This window comes from Lissotriton vulgaris, chromosome 10 (genome assembly GCF_964263255.1).
Source record: "Lissotriton vulgaris chromosome 10, aLisVul1.2, whole genome shotgun sequence".
Classification (NCBI taxonomy): domain Eukaryota; kingdom Metazoa; phylum Chordata; class Amphibia; order Caudata; family Salamandridae; genus Lissotriton; species Lissotriton vulgaris.
This window is the reverse complement of record NC_141698.1, coordinates 510,211,337-510,228,588: the sequence shown is the minus strand read 5'-3', so window position 1 is coordinate 510,228,588 and position 17,252 is coordinate 510,211,337. Positions and strand designations below refer to the sequence as shown.

The 17,252-nt window shown below is 42.8% G+C and overlaps 1 protein-coding gene across 1 annotated transcript in view; it reads right to left on the bottom strand.

The window, feature by feature from the left end:
• GRIN2A (glutamate ionotropic receptor NMDA type subunit 2A) overlaps positions 1 to 17,252 on the bottom strand; it is a 1,504,071-nt gene that overhangs the window by 376,457 nt on the left and 1,110,362 nt on the right. The window lies entirely within an intron of this gene.

Genomic DNA, 17,252 nt, shown 5'->3' with positions numbered 1-17,252 from the left:
CCAAAGAGCAAAGAATCTTCGGGAAATTTTGAAACCGCAAGAAGAAAAACCTACAGGAGGTTTCAAGGGAATGACAAAATGTTACAACTGCGGTCAATGCAGCAATGTAATTCAAGGAGACATTTTCATGCACCCACAAACGGGCAAAAAACTGAAACTCCACCACACATCAAATTGCAATACTGAAGAAGTAATATATGCAATCAAATGCCCATGTGGCCTTGTGTATGTAGGCAGAACCAGTAGAAAGATTAAGACACGCAGCATAGAGCACAAGAGCCGTATTAGGAATAAAAATACCACATCCCCATTGGCAACACACTGGGATGAGGCAGGACACACCATACCGCAAATACGGTTCACAATCCTAGAAAGAGTTAAAAAGGTCTCGGGCACAGACATTAATACCATACTGGCTCGAAGGGAAACACATTGGATTAAAACACTGAGAACGTTGGCCCCAAATGGGCTCAACGACCATTATGAGATGTTATGTTTTGTATAACCTATCATGTATAGTTCAATATTGTACAGGATTTGCACCTATTTCGGCTGTTAAATTTACTCCTAGGGATTTCTTGCTTGGGTACCCCTCCTTTACTTCTCAACTTTTTCTTTTCACACACACGTTAATTTTGCAGACTTCTGTAATGTTTATTTATATTTGATATTCCTATTTGATCAATAACATGGGACCCGCTTTTCTTTTTTCTATTTAATGATTACCTTCATATTCTTCACCTACTCGAACTATAGAGTACCCCAGTCCGTTTTCTACATCGTTTTCAACATTAGGGTCATTTTTTGCTAGATGTAGACCTCCTCGCATTATAGTTACAGCACACTCCCCCGTCGCGCAAAGTATTCTGGGTATTATCCAGGAACTACGCGGTTCACGGAGCGAGAACATCTTTGGATCCAGTCTCTTTACCTTCCGGGTACGTTTATTCTATCTTTCTTTAGACTTTGGTCTGTTGTTACTTTTGACGACACGGAGGACACTAATCACGCGTCCGTCCTTGTTTACTTTTACAGCCCCGAGCCCCGGTTCCCGAAACGACCAGAGGAACGTCTTTCGGTTTGCCTCCGGTTAGCTGCAGTACACTCTCTAGGAGTGTTTTACCAGAATCACGACCCGTATTCCTTCCGGTCTCTTTTCCGGTAAGCCTTAGAACAATAGCCCCCATTTTCTCTTGGGACCAGCACACCAGCTAGTGCTTACTTTTCAGCCTTTTTTTTCCTTTCCTCTCGATCTACATTTCAGATATTGCCCATAACTCAGCTGGGTTCAGCAACTGGCTCCCTGTTGCGGCCAGCGCATATTGGAAGGTACAGGCAAGGCATAACAGCCTTACTCTACTGGTCCGGGTTCTTTACCTTTGTACTTCTCACATTCTAGAGCACATACCTTTCAGTAATTGCATGCATCTATTTTTTGGACACTCGCCTACACCTTTCCTTTCAGTGCACAATTTGGGGTGCAAATCCTACATGCTTAGCAGTAATCTTACTGCATGTTGTTGTGTTTTAGATTTCAGTGGCGACATTGATTGTGAAGATCTCCATATTCTTGAAAATGTATTCCCCTGACGAAGGGTTTTCGTAACCCGAAAAGCATTGGGACTTATGAAACAAAGGATTACATGTTATTGGAGTCAAATGTAGATGATTATAATCTAGTGTTTGTTCAGTATTATTTTGAAAATAGACAGGGACAGTCTATATTGCACTTCATTGTTTTTTGTATATGTCAACAATGCTTCTCCATATTTGATTTGTATAATGTAACACCAGTAAAAATTGTAGATGAAATGATGAACCTATTGCCTTTGAGCATTTCTCACGACTAGTATACTGATATTGGTAAAACTGTGATTTAGACATTTTGTCTTATAGCTGTGCATTCCCCTAACTGTGGGTTCTCCCACAGCCTCCTTTGACTTTCAGAAAGTGGACATTTACTGCTCTTTCTGCCTGACAGTCAGTCTCCAATTCAAGTGTGGCTAGGGTAACAGCTACACTTTGCGCAGTCCTTCTACACAGCCACAAACAGAGGAGGGTGAAAGTTATCTGCATTTTAAGGTCTCATCTGCATTCATCTGTATTCTCATGGATCTTCCATGGCAGAAAGGGAAGTGGAAGCTTACATTTACAACTGAATAGGCAATGTCCTGTCCTCACACAAAGCACTGTTTACCCCCCAGGGTTAGCCTGACAGATTGGACTGGGCTGAAAGGGATTGTCGTGCACTTCAGAGAGTTCTTTTGAAGTCACCCCCTACATTAAAGGCACTTTTGGAATAAGTACTGGGTCTCTTACCCCCATAAAATCAGACACTTCAGGATCTTGAACTGAACCTGTGCCAGAAGAGCTGTTGTGCTGCTTAATGTACTAAACTGGACTGCTTTTCTGTAAAGGCTGTTTCTCTGCTGGTTGGCCTGCAGCCTGCTTCTCAGTGACTCTGCTGGAAGGAGAGCTTGACTCTGCATTCCCTCCAATTGATCTCCAAGGGCTTGCTGGCTTGCCTCTTTTTTTCTGAAATCTCAGGGACACAAAAGATATACAATTCTGCTACTGCGACTGAACTCTGCTTTCTGTGACTGCTACCCTTGCCTGATGTGCCCCCTCCAAACTCTGGGCCTCAGAAGTGGGTTCTGCAGCTGTTTTCATCACCTATGGCTCATAGCGTCCTGAAATTGAGCTTTTGGGCTATTCCTGAGCTGGCTCATTTGCACTGAGACTGCACCCCTTGCTCAAAGGATCAGCGCAAGCCACCACAGTATTATGTCCATGCCCAGTAAGCATCACAAACCTGTTATCGCGTGGCCCTATCTGCTGTCTGCGATGCCCGACTGACTTTTTGTGCCTGCAGAATCATCACTAATGGCACTCTACTTGCTCCCAGCGACCCTCTCCCCACAGACAGAGCTCTTTGCTCAGCTTGATTAAGTAAAACTTCAGCGGGACCTGTTTGGAACTGTATCCGATCCACACTCCTTTGAGGTTGACCTGAACATTGGATTTACCCTGGTCTACAGTAACCTAAAGTAACCTTTTAGGGTTATTGACGCCGGAATCCAAGAGAAGGCCCTGGCCTGGACCACATCGTTCCTCTCCGGCAGAACGCAGAGCGTCCGCCTCCCACCCTTCCGCTCCAAGACCACCGAGATCATCTGCGGCGTTCCACAGGGATCATCCCTCATCCCGAAGCTGTTCAATATCTACATGGCACCGTTCGCCCATGTTGCACGACAACATAGCCTCAACATTATCTCCTACGCCGATGACACCCAGCTGATCATATCCCTCACCAAACACCCCCACACCGCCAAAGCCAACCTCGACATAGGAACGAAGGCCATCGCCGAATGGATGAAGGACAGCAGGCTTAAGCTAAATTCTGGTTTCAAAAGGAGAGGGTACCCCACTTTCACCAGGGAACAGGGTAGAAAGACAATAAGTCAGACGGGGGGATCCCTGGGATCTACTGGTTGAACGATAAATGTTGGCCTTTCCTGTTTTGAGAGGAAAGAGGTCACAAAGTGCAGAGGGTATTTGAACAATTATAAGAATAGTTTTCCACAAAGAAAATGGGATCGTTAACAATCTATATTTATTAAAAAAAAAAATTTCAATCAATCACATAATAAAAACAAAGCAAGTTCATACAATTTTCACAAAACAATTTAAAATCCAAGTGAAAGATACCTTGGAGGAATAAAAAACAACAGTGTTACACATACATGATATTACGGTACGCGGAAAGTGGAGACATAACTATAACATATGTAAAAAAATATACAGCAAAATACATGTAATTACAACAAACCCCTTGGTGAATATGTGGCTCACCAGATATCTTAGCCACTCAATAAAACAAGATCCAAAGAGCCTGGCCTAGTTCAATTGCTGTAACGCTTTAGTGGAAGAATGAGATACCCATCTAAAGTTTTACCCGGCCCTAACTGGATTCTTCTGAACAAAGAAACAGTGCGTCGACGCGTTTCGGTGCTGTACAGTTGATTTTGTGGCACCTTCCTCAGGACTTCTCTTTTCTGGGGTTTCAGAGAACGGATGATTATACCGTATCCTTAGGGTTCTGTGGGCGATGTACCGTGATGTGGTCTGGTTGTTATCGCTCTGGGCTATCTCAAATTTTGTTCATTCGGCCTTCTTTCTCCTAGCTTTGGAGCTCCTTATCTTGGGGTCTCTTTTCTTCTCTCAATTGTCTGGAGTTCTCTCAAATTTCATGCATCTCAAATAGTTTTAAAACGTGCTTCGAACGGGCATATAAAGTTGGAGTTCTCTTCCAGAACCAGATATGTTCCGAATTTCAAAGTGGCCGTGCTTCTGCCTCGTTCCTTCTCTTGCTGCCAACTTTGCCCAACCTCGAAGAGCACAGCCATGAATCACGGAAATTTCGTCCCAAAAGCAAATTTATGGCTCCCATCACCCATAAATCACTTGACACCTTTGAACTTTTGGTTAAGAAAGACTTTGAAATGATTCAATACACTAAATCCTCTTCAAATCCATGTGCCTGGTGTATAAAGCCTTAGCTAAATCCAGCCCTACAGGCATGGGATCCCTTCTTTCTCAGCACAATCCCAGTAGGAATCTCCGCTCCAGTCACAAACTTCTTCTTTCTGTACCTCGTGTCAGGAAAGCAAGATGGGGAGGTAAGGCCTTTTCCTTCCTGGCACCTAAATGGTGGAATGCCCTCCCTTTGGAAGTAAGATCCCGCCCCTCCCTCCAAACTTTTAGATCCGCGCTAAAGACTCACCTCTTCACACGTGCATACCCGTAGTGGTGCTCTGCAAATTTTGTTGATTGGTTTTGATAGGCGCCTTGATACCTTCGGGTTTAGTCTGCGCGTTATAAGTTGCATAATAAATAAATAAATAAATAAATAAACCCTCTCATTCCAATTTGACGGAAAAAGAACATAAAATTCTGAGATCTCTACAAAAAGACAAGTCAATTACTTTTCAACCAGCAGACAAGGGCGGAGCCCTAGTCGTACTAGACACGACATTCTATAACATGAGTGTGGAAACACACCTATCCGACACAGACACCTACTTGTTACTGGATAAAGATCCAACAGAAGAACTGATTGCTCTATTAACTTCTGTAGTCACAAAAGCTGTAGAAGAAGGCACAATAGACACACCAACTGGAAAATTCCTCATAAACCAGACACCTAAAGTTCCACATATATACATGCTTCCGAAGATGCATAAGGACTCCCTGAGACCACCGTTCAGGCCAATAGTGGCGGGGTGCAACTCGATACATGAAGCTATCGGGTATTTTGTGGATCATCATCTACAGCCATTAGTACAAACCTGGGATACGTATATACGTGACACCACGGATTGTCTCATGAAGTTGGAAGCTATCGAACACGAAGTCAACCAGGACACCCTACTGTGCACGATAGATGTCGTGGCTCTCTACACTTCTATAGCACACAATGAAGGCCTAGAGGCAGTGGAGTCGAGATTGCTGACCTCATCCATACCGTCTGAACTTTCAATCTTTCTTCTTGAACTATTACATTTTTCGTTATACCACAGTTATTTTCTTTGGCAAAATCAATTTTACTTACAGAAGACGGGCACATCCATGGGCTTTCCCGGAGCCCCTTCGTACGCGAATACTTATATGGCTTACTTTGAACATCAACTCATGCTCACTAACCCCACATGGATCAACAATGCAGTATCTATCTTTCGATACATTGATGACATTCTTGTCATATGGAATGGCCAGAAACATGTACTTGAAGACTCTATAAAGACTTTAAATTCACACAATCCGAGGATTCAATTTACTTATACCATCCAAGAAAATAAGATACACTTTTTGGATATTGAAATCCGGAAGACTGTTACTGGCTTAAGCACATCAGTCTACACAAAACCCACAGATGTAAACAGTGCATTGCACTTCACAAGTGCACATCCATTCTCTCTAAAGAAACACCTACCTATTTCCCAGTTTATGCGTATAAAAAGGATAACCTCTGACAATCAACTATGCAGAGACAAGATTCAAGAACAAAAACGCAGATACCAAACAAGAGGATACCCAGTGGAAATACTTGATCAAGCCGAGGAACAAGTGGAAAAAAAACTGAGGAAGGACTTACTACAAGCCTCCGTGAAAACATCATCACGTAGAGAAGTATTTGTACTGAAACACTCCACTCAAGCTTCTCTTATAAAAACTATTATCAAAAAAAATGGGAGATCATTGAAAACGAACCGGACTTTCGAGGTATTTTCCTAGATCCTCCATTATTTGCCCACCAAAGAGCAAAGAATCTTCGGGAAATTTTGAAACCGCAAGAAGAAAAACCTACAGGAGGTTTCAAGGGAATGACAAAATGTTACAACTGCGGTCAATGCAGCAATGTAATTCAAGGAGACATTTTCATGCACCCACAAACGGGCAAAAAACTGAAACTCCACCACACATCAAATTGCAATACTGAAGAAGTAATATATGCAATCAAATGCCCATGTGGCCTTGTGTATGTAGGCAGAACCAGTAGAAAGATTAAGACACGCAGCATAGAGCACAAGAGCCGTATTAGGAATAAAAATACCACATCCCCATTGGCAACACACTGGGATGAGGCAGGACACACCATACCGCAAATACGGTTCACAATCCTAGAAAGAGTTAAAAAGGTCTCGGGCACAGACATTAATACCATACTGGCTCGAAGGGAAACACATTGGATTAAAACACTGAGAACGTTGGCCCCAAATGGGCTCAACGACCATTATGAGATGTTATGTTTTGTATAACCTATCATGTATAGTTCAATATTGTACAGGATTTGCACCTATTTCGGCTGTTAAATTTACTCCTAGGGATTTCTTGCTTGGGTACCCCTCCTTTACTTCTCAACTTTTTCTTTTCACACACACGTTAATTTTGCAGACTTCTGTAATGTTTATTTATATTTGATATTCCTATTTGATCAATAACATGGGACCCGCTTTTCTTTTTTCTATTTAATGATTACCTTCATATTCTTCACCTACTCGAACTATAGAGTACCCCAGTCCGTTTTCTACATCGTTTTCAACATTAGGGTCATTTTTTGCTAGATGTAGACCTCCTCGCATTATAGTTACAGCACACTCCCCCGTCGCGCAAAGTATTCTGGGTATTATCCAGGAACTACGCGGTTCACGGAGCGAGAACATCTTTGGATCCAGTCTCTTTACCTTCCGGGTACGTTTATTCTATCTTTCTTTAGACTTTGGTCTGTTGTTACTTTTGACGACACGGAGGACACTAATCACGCGTCCGTCCTTGTTTACTTTTACAGCCCCGAGCCCCGGTTCCCGAAACGACCAGAGGAACGTCTTTCGGTTTGTCTCCGGTTAGCTGCAGTACACTCTCTAGGAGTGTTTTACCAGAATCACGACCCGTATTCCTTCCGGTCTCTTTTCCGGTAAGCCTTAGAACAATAGCCCCCTTTTTCTCTTGGGACCAGCACACCAGCTAGTGCTTACTTTTCAGCCTTTTTTTTCCTTTCCTCTCGATCTACATTTCAGATATTGCCCATAACTCAGCTGGGTTCAGCAACTGGCTCCCTGTTGCGGCCAGCGCATATTGGAAGGTACAGGCAAGGCATAACAGCCTTACTCTACTGGTCCGGGTTCTTTACCTTTGTACTTCTCACATTCTAGAGCACATACCTTTCAGTAATTGCATGCATCTATTTTTTGGACACTCGCCTACACCTTTCCTTTCAGTGCACAATTTGGGGTGCAAATCCTACATGCTTAGCAGTAATCTTACTGCATGTTGTTGTGTTTTAGATTTCAGTGGCGACATTGATTGTGAAGATCTCCATATTCATGAAAATGTATTCCCCTGACGAAGGGTTTTCGTAACCCGAAATGCATTGGGACTTATGAAACAAAGGATTACATGTTATTGGAGTCAAATGTAGATGATTATAATCTAGTGTTTGTTCAGTATTATTTTGAAAATAGACAGGGACAGTCTATATTGCACTTCATTGTTTTTTGTATATGTCAACAATGCTTCTCCATATTTGATTTGTATAATGTAACACCAGTAAAAATTGTAGATGAAATGATGAACCTATTGCCTTTGAGCATTTCTCACGACTAGTATACTGATATTGGTAAAACTGTGATTTAGACATTTTGTCTTATAGCTGTGCATTCCCCTAACTGTGGGTTCTCCCACAGCCTCCTTTGACTTTCAGAAAGTGGACATTTACTGCTCTTTGTGCCTGACAGTCAGTCTCCAATTCAAGTGTGGCTAGGGTAACAGCTACACTTTGCGCAGTCCTTCTACACAGCCACAAACAGAGGAGGGTGAAAGTTATCTGCATTTTGAGGTCTCATCTGCATTCATCTGTATTCTCATGGATCTTCCATGGCAGAAAGGGAAGTGGAAGCTTACATTTACAACTGAATAGGCAATGTCCTGTCCTCACACAAAGCACTGTTTACCCCCCAGGGTTAGCCTGACAGATTGGACTGGGCTGAAAGGGATTGTCGTGCACTTCAGAGAGTTCTTTTGAAGTCACCCCCTACATTAAAGGCACTTTTGGAATAAGTACTGGGTCTCTTACCCCCATAAAATCAGACACTTCAGGATCTTGAACTGAACCTGTGCCAGAAGAGCTGTTGTGCTGCTTAATGTACTAAACTGGACTGCTTTTCTGTAAAGGCTGTTTCTCTGCTGGTTGGCCTGCAGCCTGCTTCTCAGTGACTCTGCTGGAAGGAGAGCTTGACTCTGCATTCCCTCCAATTGATCTCCAAGGGCTTGCTGGCTTGCCTCTTTTTTTCTGAAATCTCAGGGACACAAAAGATATACAATTCTGCTACTGCGACTGAACTCTGCTTTCTGTGACTGCTACCCTTGCCTGATGTGCCCCCTCCAAACTCTGGGCCTCAGAAGTGGGTTCTGCAGCTGTTTTCATCACCTATGGCTCATAGCGTCCTGAAATTAAGCTTTTGGGCTATTCCTGAGCTGGCTCATTTGCACTGAGACTGCACCCCTTGCTCAAAGGATCAGCGCAAGCCACCACAGTATTATGTCCATGCCCAGTAAGCATCACAAACCTGTTATCGCGTGGCCCTATCTGCTGTCTGCGATGCCCGACTGACTTTTTGTGCCTGCAGAATCATCACTAATGGCACTCTACTTGCTCCCAGCAACCCTCTCCCCACAGACAGAGCTCTTTGCTCAGCTTGATTAAGTAAAACTTCAGCGGGACCTGTTTGGAACTGTATCCGATCCACACTCCTTTGAGGTTGACCTGAACATTGGATTTACCCTGGTCTACAGTAACCTAAAGTAACCTTTTAGGGTTATTGACGCCGGAATCCAAGAGAAGGCCCTGGCCTGGACCACATCGTTCCTCTCCGGCAGAACGCAGAGCGTCCGCCTCCCACCCTTCCGCTCCAAGACCACCGAGATCATCTGCGGCGTTCCACAGGGATCATCCCTCATCCCGAAGCTGTTCAATATCTACATGGCACCGTTCGCCCATGTTGCACGACAACATAGCCTCAACATTATCTCCTACGCCGATGACACCCAGCTGATCATATCCCTCACCAAACACCCCCACACCGCCAAAGCCAACCTCGACATAGGAACGAAGGCCATCGCCGAATGGATGAAGGACAGCAGGCTTAAGCTAAATTCTGACAAGACGGAGGTACTCATCCTTGGCCCCACCCCCTCAGCATGGGACAACTCCTGGTGGCCGACATCGCTAGGAACAGCCCCAAAACCCACCGACCACGCACGTAACCTGGGGGTCATCCTAGACTCCGCCCTCTCCATGACCAAGTAGGTCAACGCCGTCTCCGCTTCCTGCTTCAACACCCTCCGAATGCTCCACAGGATCTTCAAATGGATCCCCTCCGACACGAGAAAAAACGTCACCCAGGCCCTCGTCACCAGCAGACTGGACTACGGGAACGCCCTCTACGCAGGAACAACCAAGCTCCTGAGACGGCTCCAATGCATCCAGAACGCCTCGGCACGACTGATCCTCGACGTCCCCCGAAGCGGCCACATCACACCACACCTGAGAGGCCTGCATTGGCTCCCCATCAACAACAGGATCACCTTCAAACTCCTCATCCACTCACACAAAGCCCTACACAACGCTGGACCAGCATACCACAATGACCGACTCAGCTTCTACACCCCCACCCGCAGCCTCCGCTCTACCAACCTCACCCTCACCACAGTTCCACTCATCCGGAAAACCACCGCCGGCGGCAGATCCTTTTCCTACCTTGCCGCCAAGACCTGGAACCCTCTCCCTACCAGCCTATGACAGACCCAGACCCAGCCCACGACAGACCCAGGACCTGCTGGCCTTCAGAAAACTTCTCAAGGCATGGCTTTTTGATCAGTAGTAGCCCCCTCCCCTCCCCCCCCCAGCGCCTTGAGACCCTCACAGGTATGTAGCACGCTTACAAATGTAATGATAGATTGGTTGATTGATTGATTGACTTCTAAGCTTTGTTTTTGGTTTATTCTTTGAAAATTCATAACTTCAGTTTTACTAATAGGATTTTTGTTGTTTTGGTCTTGTTTTACTCAAACAAATATTACCCATATTTTTTTATCTTTTTTATCTTTTTGTGGTATATTCATTGTGCTACTGTGTGCGTTGCAGAAATACTTTACACGCTGCTTTTGTACCAGAGAGTGAGCACAGGTTATCTTATTGTGTAACTAGCTTACCCGGACTAGAGTGGTAGTTCTTGCCTGGCCTGGGTACATACCTCAGCCAACCAGGAACCCCATTTGTAACAGCGAGTAACTAGTACACACAGTGCATTTATTCCCTCAGGAAATGTATTTTGCTCCATTGAGAAACTCATTTAGGCTGGTGTTGGACCTTGGGTTATAGTTGAGGGGGGAGTGAAACCCTTCTCAAACAACAACCACAATTCCTGTCAGTGCGAAACACAAGCAAACCCCACTTTAACCTGTGCTCAACCTTCTGGTAGATTGGCACAAAGCTGTCAGGCTTGACTTTGAGACAATTTGTGATGTTGTTATTCAGCACTTCAAACAGTAATACAGTGAAAGCATATATATATATATATATATATATATATATATATATATATATATATATATATATATATATATATATATATATATATATATATATATATATATATATATATATATATATATATATATATATATATATACATATACATGTATATGTACTGAAAAAACCATAGGTTTCAGGCCTTATATAGTTAGTAATTAGCATTTAAAAAACCTTTAAAATTCACCGAAAAAAACTATAAGTTTTGGGGTGTTAAAGTTAGCTGGACATTTCATTCATACAAAACAATTGAAATTGCTCCTATATAGTTAGTTGTACTAACTATATTTCGCGCACCCGCAATCCACTGCTGATGATGTCACATATTACATCATTCATGACATGGTGTGAGTGAGTGAGTAGTAGAGAGAAGTAGAGAGTGAGTAGTAGAGAGTAGTAAAGAGTGAGTAGTAGAGAGTAGTTGAGAGTGAGTAGTAGAGAGTGAGTAGTAGAAAGTGAGTAGCAGAGAGAGAGAGAATAGTAGAGAGTAGTAGAGAGTGAGTAGTAGAGAGTAGTAGAGAGCATAGTAGAGAGTAGTAGAGAGTGAGTAGTAGAGTGAGTAGTAGAGAGTGAGTAGTAGAGAGTAGTAGAGAGAGTAGTAGAGAGTGAGTAGTAGAGAGTAGTAGAGAGTGAGAAGTAGAGAGTGAGTACTAGAGAGTAGTAGAGAGTGAGTAGTAGAGAGTGAGTAGTAGAGAGAGAGTAGTAGAGAGTGAGTAGTAGAGAGTAGAGAGTAGTAGAGAGTGAGTAGTAAAGAGTAGTAGATAGTGAGTAGTAGGGAGTGAGTAATAGAGAGAGAGTAGTAGAGAGTAGTAAAGTAGTAGAGAATGAGTAGGAGAGAGTGAGTATTAGAGAGTAGTGGAGTAGTAGAGAGTAAGTGGTAGAGAGTAGTGGAGAATATTCCAAAGTTTGGCACAGCACCACTTGCACAATAAGTCCAATCAAATCATATCACTTAGAGTCCTTATTGAAGCGCTGAATCTTGGTGTATATTCAAATGCTTTTATTTTCCTTAAGTTTATGTACCACATCCAGACGACGCGTTTCGTTCTGTACAAAAGAACTTCTTCAGGGCGTTTTTATTTCCTTCAAGTTATGTCAGTATCCTGTTGTCATATAACTAGATATTTCTTCCAAATGTTAGACAAGACGTAAGTACATTCTTATTCAAAGTGACTAGGTATCAATTTTACCCACACAATTCGGGCAGACTTGAGTAATTTATAGCATCCTCAAAGCCAGTCTTTCAAAAATTCCAAAGTATAGGACATAATAATCCAAATCCAAATGTTTCTCAAGAAAAGTAATTTTCAATCGTTCGGAATATCGGCGTTTGGGCAGATATGACCCAGGGACCCCCAGTATGCAAGGGGAATTAGTCCCCCCTCTGCAAACGCGCCAGTGGCCTGCGTTGCAGAGAGGTGTAAAAAGGGGCATAGCCTCATTACACCTCTGTGCAATGCAGCCCCCTGGCGCATACTGGAGGTTCCAAGTGGGCTAGTTGGCCCCCAGGGACCCCTAGTATGCAAGGGGAATTAGTTTCCCTCTTTAAACATGCACGGGGCTGCGTTGCAGAGAGGTGTAAAAAGGGTGTGGCCTCATTACACCTCTCTGCAATGCAGCCCCCTGGAGCATACTGGAGGCTCCTGGTGGGCTAGTTGTCCCCCAGGGACCCCCAGTATGCAAGGGGAATTAGTTCCCCCTCTGCAAATGCGCCAGGGGGCTACGTTGCGGAGAGGTGTAACAAGGGGCATAGCCTCATTACACCTCTGCAATGCAGCTCCCTGGAGCATACTGGAGGTTCCAGGTGGGCTAGTTGGCCCCCAGGGGCCCCCAGTATCCATGGGGAATTAGTTCCCCCTCTTCAAACATGCACGGGGCTGCGTTGCAGAGAGGTGTAAAAAGGGGCGTGGCTTCATTACACCTCTCTGCAATGCAGTCCCCTGGCGCATACTGGAGATTCCTGGTGGGCTTTCAGGTCTTAAGTTAGCATTAAAAAAACCTTTGAAATTCACTGAAAAAAACATAGGTTTCAGGCCGTATATAGTTAGGAATTAGCATTTAAAAAACCTTGCAAATTCACTGAAAAAAACATAGGTTTCATGCCTTATATAGTTAGGAATTAGCATTTAAAAAACCTTTGAAATTCACTGAAAAAAACCAAAGGTTTCAGGCCTTATATAGTTAGGAATTAGCATTTAAAAAACCTTTAAAATTCACTCAAAAAACTATATGTTTTAGGGGTGTTAGAGTTAGCTGGACATTTCACTCATACAAAACCATTGAAATTGCTCCTATATAGTTAGTTGTACTAACTATATTTCGCGCACCCGCAATCCACTGCTGATGATGTCACATATTACATCATTCATGACATGGTCAGTGACATCACTGATGACATCTCAAATGACATATATATATGTATGCAATTTTAAAGATTTAAGTAAAACAGTGACTAGAAGCAAAAAACACCAACTATGGCTATCTGGTCACAAGCTGAGGCCGACAGGGGTGGAGTGCAAGCCAGATACAGGGACCAAGTTAGGCTCACTGATGAAAGTACCTTAAATCCTGGTTTGTGTTGTGAGATCTCATGTCGAGGATGCGTCACACAGCGGTAGTTCTGAGGAAACTGCGGCACAATGATTCAGACTCCTGCATCATCCTCAAGGATGACTTTGAAGAGGTGGCTGCATCGAAGCTGCATCGCACCAAAGAAGCTGCGGGTTTGCCATACGAGGGCCAGCATCAAGGACATGTTTGGATGCAGTGGTTTGAAAGTGACTGTTAGAAAATGCATTGCACTTGATTGTTTCTTCTTACTGGACCACAGCTGGGCTGTCAGAGCACCTTCAGAGTCCTGGACTAATGTTGCACCATTAGGGGTGTCAGAATCACATGAGAAATAGTCCAGGTGCTGGATCCAAGTGGTTGGAGCCATTTCTGTCCCTGAAGCTCTGATCAGGATGCCAGTTAACTACCCTTGGAGTCACTCTGGTGGTCCTGGGTTCAACATGCAGGTCCAGTTCTTCCACTCACAGCAGAGCAGCAGAGTAGCAGAGCAGCAGTTCTTTCTACAGATCAGCACAGCAGTCCTTCTGAGTCATCCACAGGTTTAGAGTTATACTGAAGAGTTGGATCTGGGGTCATTATTATACCTGGCGCCAGCTTTGAAGTAGGAGAAGGTTCTGAAGGTTTTTACCCAAGAGGTGTTTGGAATTTCCTGCCTCCCTGCCCTGGCCACAGCTTGTCTGGGGTTACAAAAGACTAGTTCCAACCCCTTTGTGAGTGTGACCAGGCAGAGGCTTTGTGATATGCAACTGTGGTAGATGACAGCTCCTCTGCCTCATCAAGTCAGAGATGGCCCAACCTGCCAACATCTATTTCCCCATTGTCTCGCTGTCTGGGAGGAATACACAAAGGCCAACTGCCAGCTACACTTTGCCATGTGACCCAGGGTACAGGCTGTATGCACCAAATGGCTGGGACAAGAAAATGTCAACTTTCTAAAAAAAAAATTAACTTTCTAAAACTGCCATTTCAGAATTGTGACCTAAAATCCGAAGCTGCCATTAAAGGGAGCTTTAAATTACAATTATTTAGACACCAAACTTGATATTTCAACCTGCTCCCAATTGTAAACTATCACTTCTTAAATTTAATAAGTTACACCAATGTTATCCTATGATGGAGGAAGACCTTGTAGTAGTGAGAAAGCAAATTTAAGAGTTTCTCACTACAAGCATATGTAAAAGTTAAATGTCCAATGTTTAGAATATATTGTATCCTGCCCTGTGGGCTGTTTAGGGCCTTCCCTAGGGGTGAAATATATTTATTTTAAAGGACAGTTCAGGCCTAGCAAAAGGTTTATTCTGCCAGGTTGAAATGACAGCTTAAACTGCTTGCTTACACTGCAAAGGCAGGCTTGATACCTGTTTAAAGGGCTACTTAAGTAGATGGCACAATAAGTGCCACACACCCACCAGCAGCATTTAATTTACGGGCCCTGGGTCATGTAGTACCACTTTACTAGGGACTTACAAGTACATTTTGGTGTAAGCCAATTTCACCATGGTTAAGGGAGCGAGCACAAGCACTTTAGCACTGGTTATCAGTAGTAAGTGCGCAGAGTCATAAAAGACAACAAAAATATGTTCCGAAAACAGGAGGGTGTGGGCAAAGAGTTTGAGGATGACCCTGCAGAAAGGGCCAAGTTCAACAGCAGGAATTATGCATTACAACATCTACAACCTGCCCATTTAAATAGGTGTTAGCACAAGTAATTTTAGATTGTTCTGATGTTATATATTACGGAATATTCATTGCAGAATTAAAATTCACTTTCCATTAATAGCAATCATTTATGTATACTAATAAATGAAGAAATGTCTGCATCAAAATTCAAAATATATTAGCAAATACCTTTGTGAATAAGGCTATATATAGATCGGGAAGCAGCCAAATGGCAGATTGAAGGATATTATCTCTAGACTGATAATAATAAATACTTTAATTTGGTTTGTTATTAAGGACATGGTTCTAAATACATTGATTTCTGTTCTCATGTATTTATAACTATATAATGAATGCAGAAATCTGCAAAAATGTACACTACATTTTAGTAGCTTGTCAGGATGGTTTAAAAGGGATGGATTGAATCAACATGGTATTCTCTAAAGACTGTTTTAACCTTGAAAGTATATTGGAGACTGTCATGCCACAAGGACGAATTGTGATAAATTGTCATCTCTGACTACCTGCCACCTGAAAACCTAAATATATATTATCCTCATCTATCTTCTTTTTTACATCATTTTTCATTCCAATTGACATCATAAAAGCATCTGTAGACACACTGAAAATAATCTGCCAAAAATCCTTAATGGATAAATAATCTGGAAAATATTTTCATGGGATATTCATTTCACTTCAAATAATTTTTTTACTATATGCTCTTGTCAACAGTATACTCACTGCAAGCAATTGTGTATAAATGATTAAAAAAAACTACAGTTAAGAATAAGCTAATAGCTACTGGCCACAAACACTAACATTACTTATCATTTCTCAGCTTTGACATTCATTGTCACATTAATCTCCACGGTTACGAAGGGCATTGTGGTAATAGGTTACAGAACATTCAGCAGGTGAGGTTCTGTAACAAAGTACTGATGCGCAGCCTTGTAACCAGTGCATCATCACTGGATGTAATGTTGAAGATTCTAGTTGGGCAGGTAGTGAGAAAATGAAATTGGTGCTGATACCAGCCCTGTCTGTGGATGGGGTCTCTGTTAGGACAGTGGATGAGGTCTCTGTTTATCTGTAACTTAATAAAGAAGCTAACCATATCAAGAGTTGTCCTGGCAGTACAAAAACTATATTGTAACCCTTTTCTCCTTTTGTGTATGTGCTATACAGTGCAACTCACATGAAAAGTAGAAAATATATGGAGAGTTTTACAACTTCCTCCGTTCTAGTGCCTGCCTCGAAGAAGCATACATTGTTAATGGAAATCCCTGCATACAAATCTAGGGATTTGCATCAACGCAGATGGGTGGTTGCATGGGAATATCTATGTACTACTCATGGAACGCCCCCTAGATCCAAAGTAGCACAGATCATTACTTTGCACTACTTTAGACAACTTTCCAACACAAATCAGGACTTGCTTTGGAAAGTAAATCCTAATACAATATTTTGTACGTGGTTTGTGTGAGTTTCTGATGCAAGCCTGATGCAAAGTGTAAGAAAATCAGTGCCTTAGTCTCTAGATTGCCTTCTGTAGAGTGAGGATATATGTATTCCCCCTTCACAGCATTAGGGTGGAAGGGCAGAGATTATGTTCCTCTGTGTTTTTGCACATGTCAGGCCCTGTTTTGTGAGAACCATAAACACCACTGGTGAACTACTAGAGTGCCAGCAGTACTCAGCTACCATAATCAAAAATTGTTGCTCAGCGGGCTGTGTTAAAAACTTCCACAGCTGAGAAGTTAAACCTCAAGCAATAAGTCTCAGTAAAATAAACTATCCACTTTTTCAGCTGGGGAAGGTGCAGTAATTTAAGAACTACTTTAATTTGTGCCTTCACAACAATATATATGAGTGA